Consider the following 7,994-nt stretch of genomic DNA (forward strand, 5'->3'; position numbering starts at 1 on the left):
ACCTGCTTTAGTAGACTACTGACCTGACCTGCTGTAGTAGACTACTGACCTGACCTGCTTTAGTAGACTACTGACCTGACCTGGTTTAGTAGACTACTGACCTGACCTGCTTTAGTAGACTACTGACCTGACCTGCTGTAGTAGACTAATGACCTGACCTGCTTTAGTAGACTACTGATCTGACCTGCTTTAGTAGACTACTGACCCGCTTTAGTAGACTACTGACCTGCTTTAGTAGACTACTGATCTGCCCTGCTTTAGTAGACTACTGACCTGACCTGCTTTAGTAGACTACTGACCTGACCTGCTGTAGTAGACTACTGACCTGACCTGCTTTAGTAGACTACTGACCTGCTTTAGCAGACTACTCACCTGACCTGCTTTAGTAGACTACTGACCTGCTTTATGAGACTACTGTCCTGACCTGCTTTAGTAGACTACTGACCTGACCTGCTTTAGTAGACTACTGACCTGACCTGCTGTAGTAGACTACTGACCTGACCTGCTTTAGTAGACTACTGACCTGCTTTAGCAGACTACTCACCTGACCTGCTTTAGTAGACTACTGACCTGCTTTATGAGACTACTGTCCTGACCTGCTTTAGTAGACTACTGACCTGACCTGCTTTAGTAGACTACTGACCTGACCTGCTTTAGTAGACTACTGACCTGACCTGCTTTAGTAGACTACTCACCTGACCTGCTTTAGTAGACTTCTGACCTGCTTTAGTAGACTACTGACCTGCTTTAGAATACTACTGACCTGACCTGCTTTAGTAGACTACTGACCTGACCTGCTTTAGTAAACTACTGACCTGACCTGCTTTAGTAAACTACTGACCTGACCTGCTTTAGTAGACTACTGACCTGACCTGCTTTAGTAGACTACTGACCTGACCTGCTTTAGTAGACTAATGACCTGACCTGCTTTAGTAGACTACTGACCTGCTGTAGTAGACTACTGACCTGCTTTAGTAGACTACTGACCTGACCTGCTTTAGTAGACTACTGACCTGACCTGCTTTAGTAGACTACTGACCTGACCTGCTGTAGTAGACTACTGACCTGACCTGCTGTAGTAGACTACTGACCTGACCTGCTTTAGTAGACTACTGACCTGACCTGCTTTAGTAGACTACTGACCTGACCTGCTGTAGTAGACTACTGACCTGACCTGCTGTAGTAGACTACTGACCTGACCTGCTGTAGTAGACTACTGACCTGACCTGCTTTAGTTGACTACTGACCTGACCTGCTGTAGTAGAGTACTGACCTGACCTGCTTTAGTAGACTACTGACCTGACCTGCTTTAGTAGAATACTGACCTACTTTAGTAGACTACTGATCTGACCTGCTTTAGTAGACTACTGACCTGACCTGCTTTAGTATACTACTGACCTGACCTGCTTTAGTAGAATACTGACCTGACCTGCTTTAGTAGACTACTGACCTGACCTGCTTTAGTAGACTACTGATCTGCTTTAGTAGACTACTGATCTGACCTGCTTTAGTAGACTACTGACCTTCTTTAGTAGACTACTGACATGCTTTAGTAGACTACTGACGTGACCTGCTTTAGTAGACTACTGACCTGACCTGCTTTAGTAGACTACTGACCTGCTGTAGTAGACTACTGACCTGACCTGCTTTAGTAGACTTCTGACCTGCTTTAGTAGACTACTGACCTGACCTGCTTTAGTAGACTACTGACCTGCTGTAGTAGACTACTGACCTGACCTGCTTTAGTAGACTACTGACCTGACCTGCTTTAGTAGACTACTGACCTGACCTGCTTTAGTAGACTACTGACCTGACCTGCCTTAGTAGACTACTGACCTGACCTGCTTTAGTAGACTACTGATCTGACCTGCTTTAGTAGACTACTGATCTGACCTGCTTTAGTAGACTACTGATCTGACCTGCTTTAGTAGACTACTGACCTGCTTTAGTAGACTACTGACCTGATCTGCTTTAGTAGACTACTGACCTGTGCTGCTTTAGTAGACTACTGACCTGCTTTAGTAGACTACTGATCTGACCTGCTTTAGTAGACTACTGATCTGACCTGCTTTAGTAGACTACTGATCTGACCTGCTTTAGTAGACTACTGACCTGACCTGCTTTAGTAGACTACTGACCTGCTTTAGTAGACTACTGATCTGACCTGCTTTAGTAGACTACTGATCTGATCTGCTTTAGTAGACTACTGACCTGCTTTAGTAGACTACTGACCTGACCTGCTTTAGTAGACTACTGACCTGACCTGCTTTAGTAGACTACTGATCTGACCTGCTTTAGTAGACTACTGACCTGACCTGCTTTAGTAGACTACTGACCTGCTTTAGTAGACTACTGACCTGACCTGCTTTAGTAGAATGCTGACCTACTTTAGTAGACTACTGATCTGACCTGCTTTAGTAGACTACTGACCTGACCTGCTTTAGTATACTACTGACCTGACCTGCTTTAGTAGAATACTGACCTGACCTGCTTTAGTAGACTACTGACCTGACCTGCTTTAGTAGACTACTGATCTGCTTTAGTAGACTACTGATCTGACCTGCTTTAGTAGACTACTGACCTTCTTTAGTAGACTACTGACATGCTTTAGTAGACTACTGACCTGACCTGCTTTGGTAGACTACTGACCTGACCTGCTTTAGTAGACTACTGACCTGACCTGCTTTAGTAGACTACTGACCTGCTGTAGTAGACTACTGACCTGACCTGCTTTAGTAGACTTCTGACCTGCTTTAGTAGACTACTGACCTGACCTGCTTTAGTAGACTACTGAACTGACCTGCTTTAGTAGACTACTGATCTGACCTGCTTTAGTAGACTACTGACCTGACCTGCTTTAGTAGACTACTGACCTGCTGTAGTAGACTACTGACCTGACCTGCTTTAGTAGACTACTGACCTGACCTGCTTTAGTAGACTACTGACCTGACCTGCTTTAGTAGACTACTGACCTGACCTGCTTTAGTAGACTACTGACCTGACCTGCTTTAGTAGACTACTGACCTGACCTGCTTTAGTAGACTACTGACCTGACCTGCTTTAGTAGACTACTGATCTGACCTGCTTTAGTAGACTACTGATCTGACCTGCTTTAGTAGACTACTGACCTGACCTGCTTTAGTAGACTACTGACCTGCTTTAGTAGACTACTGACCTGATCTGCTTTAGTAGATTACTGACCTGTGCTGCTTTAGTAGATTACTGACCTGCTTTAGTAGACTACTGATCTGACCTGCTTTAGTAGACTACTGATCTGACCTGCTTTAGTAGACTACTGACCTGACCTGCTTTAGTAGACTACTGACCTGCTTTAGTAGACTACTGATCTGACCTGCTTTAGTAGACTACTGATCTGACCTGCTTTAGTAGACTACTGACCTGCTTTAGTAGACTACTGACCTGCTTTAGTAGACTACTGACCTGACCTGCTTTAGTAGACTACTGACCTGACCTGCTTTAGTAGACTACTGATCTGACCTGCTTTAGTAGACTACTGACCTGACCTGCTTTAGTAGACTACTGACCTGACCTGCTTTAGTAGAATACTGACCTACTTTAGTAGACTACTGATCTGACCTGCTTTAGTAGACTACTGACCTGACCTGCTTTAGTATACTACTGACCTGACCTGCTTTAGTAGAATACTGACCTGACCTGCTTTAGTAGACTACTGACCTGACCTGCTTTAGTAGACTACTGATCTGCTTTAGTAGACTACTGATCTGACCTGCTTTAGTAGACTACTGACCTTCTTTAGTAGACTACTGACATGCTTTAGTAGACTACTGACCTGACCTGCTTTAGTAGACTACTGACCTGCTGTAGTAGACTACTGACCTGACCTGCTTTAGTAGACTTCTGACCTGCTTTAGTAGACTACTGACCTGACCTTCTTTAGTAGACTACTGATCTGACCTGCTTTAGTAGACTACTGACCTGACCTGCTTTAGTAGACTACTGACCTGACCTGCTTTAGTAGACTACTGACCTGCTGTAGTAGACTACTGACCTGACCTGCTTTAGTAGACTACTGACCTGACCTGCTTTAGTAGACTACTGACCTGACCTGCTTTAGTAGACTACTGACCTGACCTGCTTTAGTAGACTACTGACCTGACCTGCTTTAGTAGACTACTGACCTGACCTGCTTTAGTAGACTACTGACCTGACCTGCTTTAGTAGACTACTGATCTGACCTGCTTTAGTAGACTACTGACCTGCTTTAGTAGACTACTGACCTGCTTTAGTAGACTACTGACCTGATCTGCTTTAGTAGACTACTGACCTGACCTGCTTTAGTAGACTACTGACCTGCTTTAGTAGACTACTGACCTGCTTTAGTAGACTACTGACCTGCTTTAGTAGACTACTGACCTGACCTGCTTTAGTAGACTACTGACCTGACCTGCTTTAGTAGACTACTGATCTGACCTGCTTTAGTAGACTACTGACCTGACCTGCTTTAGTAGACTACTGACCTGACCTGCTTTAGTAGACTACTGACCTGACCTGCTTTAGTAGACTACTGATCTGACCTGCTTTAGTAGACTACTGACCTGCTTTGGTAGACTACTGACCTGACCTGCTTTAGTAGACTACTGACCTGACCTGCTTTAGTAGACTACTGACCTGACCTGCTTTAGTAGACTACTGATCTGACCTGCTTTAGTAGACTACTGACCTGCTTTAGTCGACTACTGACCTGCTTTAGTAGACTACTGACCTGCTTTAGTAGACTACTGACCTGCTTTAGTAGACTACTGACCTGACCTGCTTTAGTAGACTACTGACCTGCTTTAGTAAACTACTGATCTGACCTGCTTTAGTAGACTACTGACCTGCTTTAGTAGACTACTGACCTGCTTTAGTAGACTACTGATCTGACCTGCTTTAGTAGACTACTGACCTGCTTTAGTAGACTACTGACCAGCTTTAGTAGACTACTGACCTGACCTGCTTTAGTAGACTACTGACCTTACCTGCTTTAGTAGACTACTGACCTGCTTTAGTAGACTACTGACCTGCTTTAGTAGACTACTGACCTGCTTTAGTAGAATACTGACCTGACCTGCTTTAGTAGACTACTGACCTGACCTGCTTTAGTAGACTACTGACCTGACCTGCTTTAGTAGACTACTGACCTGACCTGCTTTAGTAGACTACTGACCTGCTTTAGTAGACTACTGACCTGCTTTAGTAGACTACTGATCTGACCTGCTTTAGTAGACTACTGACCTGACCTGCTTTAGTAGACTACTGATCTGACCTGCTTTAGTAGACTACTGATCTGACCTGCTTTAGTAGACTACTGACCTGACCTGCTTTACTAGACTAATGACCTGCTTTAGTAGACTACTGACCTGCTTTAGTAGACTACTGATCTGACCTGCTTTAGTAGACTACTGACCTGACCTGCTTTAGTAGACTACTGATCTGACCTGCTTTAGTAGACTACTGATCTGACCTGCTTTAGTAGACTACTGACCTGACCTGCTTTACTAGACTAATGACCTGCTTTAGTAGACTACTGACCTGCTTTAGTAGACTACTGATCTGACCTGCTTTAGTAGACTACTGACCTGCTTTAGTAGACTACTGACCTGCTTTAGTAGACTACTGATCTGACCTGCTTTAGTAGACTACTGATCTGACCTGCTTTAGTAGACTACTGATCTGACCTGCTTTAGTAGACTACTGACCTGATTTAGTAGACTAGTTACCTGCTTTAGTAGACTACTGATCTGACCTGCTTTAGTAGACTACTGACCTGACCTGCTTTAGTAGACTACTGATCTGACCTGCTTTAGTAGACTACTGATCTGACCTGCTTTAGTAGATTCACTCTGTATATTATTTATAAGTCTATTTCTCTTGTTAAAGGGGCAATCTGTGATTGTTGTATCCTTTTGTTGGACTTTTAAATGAATTATATGTAGCCATTGATTCTTAGAGAATATAACAGAGTAGCTGATTTGGTTTTGGGTGTTGAGATTAGATTTGACCTGATCTGAAATTCAAGCTGTGATCGACATCATACATGATAATTCAATAACATACATCATGTTAATCTCAGGATCAACTTCCTACAAATGTATTTTGAAACAAATCTCTAAAATAATTACTGCTTAGCCTGGACTCACTTTGCATGTGATTACAATGTTATTTTTGAATGTATATTTCATCCTTCTGATTACAAAGAATGAAATAACATTTGAATGTGTTGTGAAAAGAGAAAATACCTTTTTTAAGCAGCAGGTGGTGGACATTAAAGGGCAACGGTGTATTTTGAACCCACAACCCAACCGCTCCCTGTTTCTTCAGCTGGTTGTTCAGTACAGCACCATTTCTATTCAACTGAACGCTCCACTACGTTTTAATGTGCTGAACGTGTCACACGCGTCAATGAAAGGGGACCAAAGCGCAGCGGGTATAGTGCTCATCTTCGTTTATTATAGTAACGTGAACACTTAACCGAAATATAACACAATGTTCTATTTAGTTTTAATGTACTGAACGTTCTATTTAGTTTTAATGTACTGAACGTTCTATTTAGTTTTAATGTACTGAACGTTCTATTTAGTTTTAATGTTCTGAACGTTCTATTTAGTTTTAATGTTCTGAACGTTCTATTTAGTTTTAATGTACTGAACGTTCTATTTAGTTTTAATGTACTGAACGTTCTATTTAGTTTTAATATACTGAACGTTCTATTTAGTTTTAATGTACTGAACGTTCTATTTAGTTTTAATGTTCTGAACGTTCTATTTAGTTTTAATGTTCTGAACGTTCTATTTAGTTTTAATGTACTGAACGTTCTATTTAGTTTTAATGTACTGAACGTTCTATTTAGTTTTAATGTACTGAACGTTCTATTTAGTTTTAATGTACTGAACGTTCTATTTAGTTTTAATGTACTGAACGCAGCCCTGCATTGTCCGCCTGGTTTCAGTTTTCAAGCTTCCACTGTCACATGATTTATAATAAAAATCACTTTTATAATGACGTTTTGCAGGTTAACAATAAATATAGTTCCTAAAATGACGAGTAGCCAAGATTCAGGACAAGATTCACTTACAATTTGTAAGTCCCAGAGCGTCTGCTAAATGACTTAAATGTAAAATGTAAATGTACAGTAGTGGAAAGCTCCTCAGCTACTCCCTGGGCCCAATGCTGTGTTGACTAGTGGACTAGTACTCCTACGTGTTTGACATGGGCAGCAGCAGGCCTGCGAGCCGAGGGTTAGAGAATGACATGTTCCTTATTTCATATTGTTCCCCTTTCACCGGGTTAGAATTATAAACTAATAGAAAACAGAAGTGGAAGACTATTGCAAACACTGCTCTAAATCACTTATATTCACCACTAGAGGGAGAGAAGAGGAGAGGGAGAGAAGAGGAGAAGCGAGAGAGGGAGAGAGAGAGAGAGAGAGAGAGAGAGAGAGAGAGAGAGAGAGAGGGTGGAGGCAGGGCACCGCATCCAACTGATAATTTAATTCAAAGTTAATTTTATTAAATTAACAAAATGTATCTGTACATAAATCAATACAATGAAAATAGGTTAGCACACCAGCAAGCATTATTAAGCCACAGATGATCTTTCACTGATTTATAAAACATAAGATGTGGATCATTTTAAAATCCTCTCTGATTCCATATAAACTGCTGTAACTTCAGGCCTTTTCCATATAAACTGCTGTAACTTCAGGCTTTTTCCATATAAACTGCTGTAACTTCAGGCTTTTTCCATATAAACTGCTGTAACTTCAGGCTTTTTCCATATAAACTGCTGTAACTTCAGGCTTTTTCCATATAAACTGCTGTAACTTCAGGCTTTTTCCATATAAACTGCTGTAACTTCAGGCTTTTTCCATATAAACTGCTGTAACTTCAGGCTTTTTCCATATAAACTGCTGTAACTTCAGGCTTTTTCCATATAAACTGCTGTAACTTCAGGCCTTTTCCATATAAACTGCT

Source organism: Salmo trutta, chromosome 5, assembly GCF_901001165.1.
Source record: "Salmo trutta chromosome 5, fSalTru1.1, whole genome shotgun sequence".
NCBI lineage: Eukaryota > Metazoa > Chordata > Actinopteri > Salmoniformes > Salmonidae > Salmo > Salmo trutta.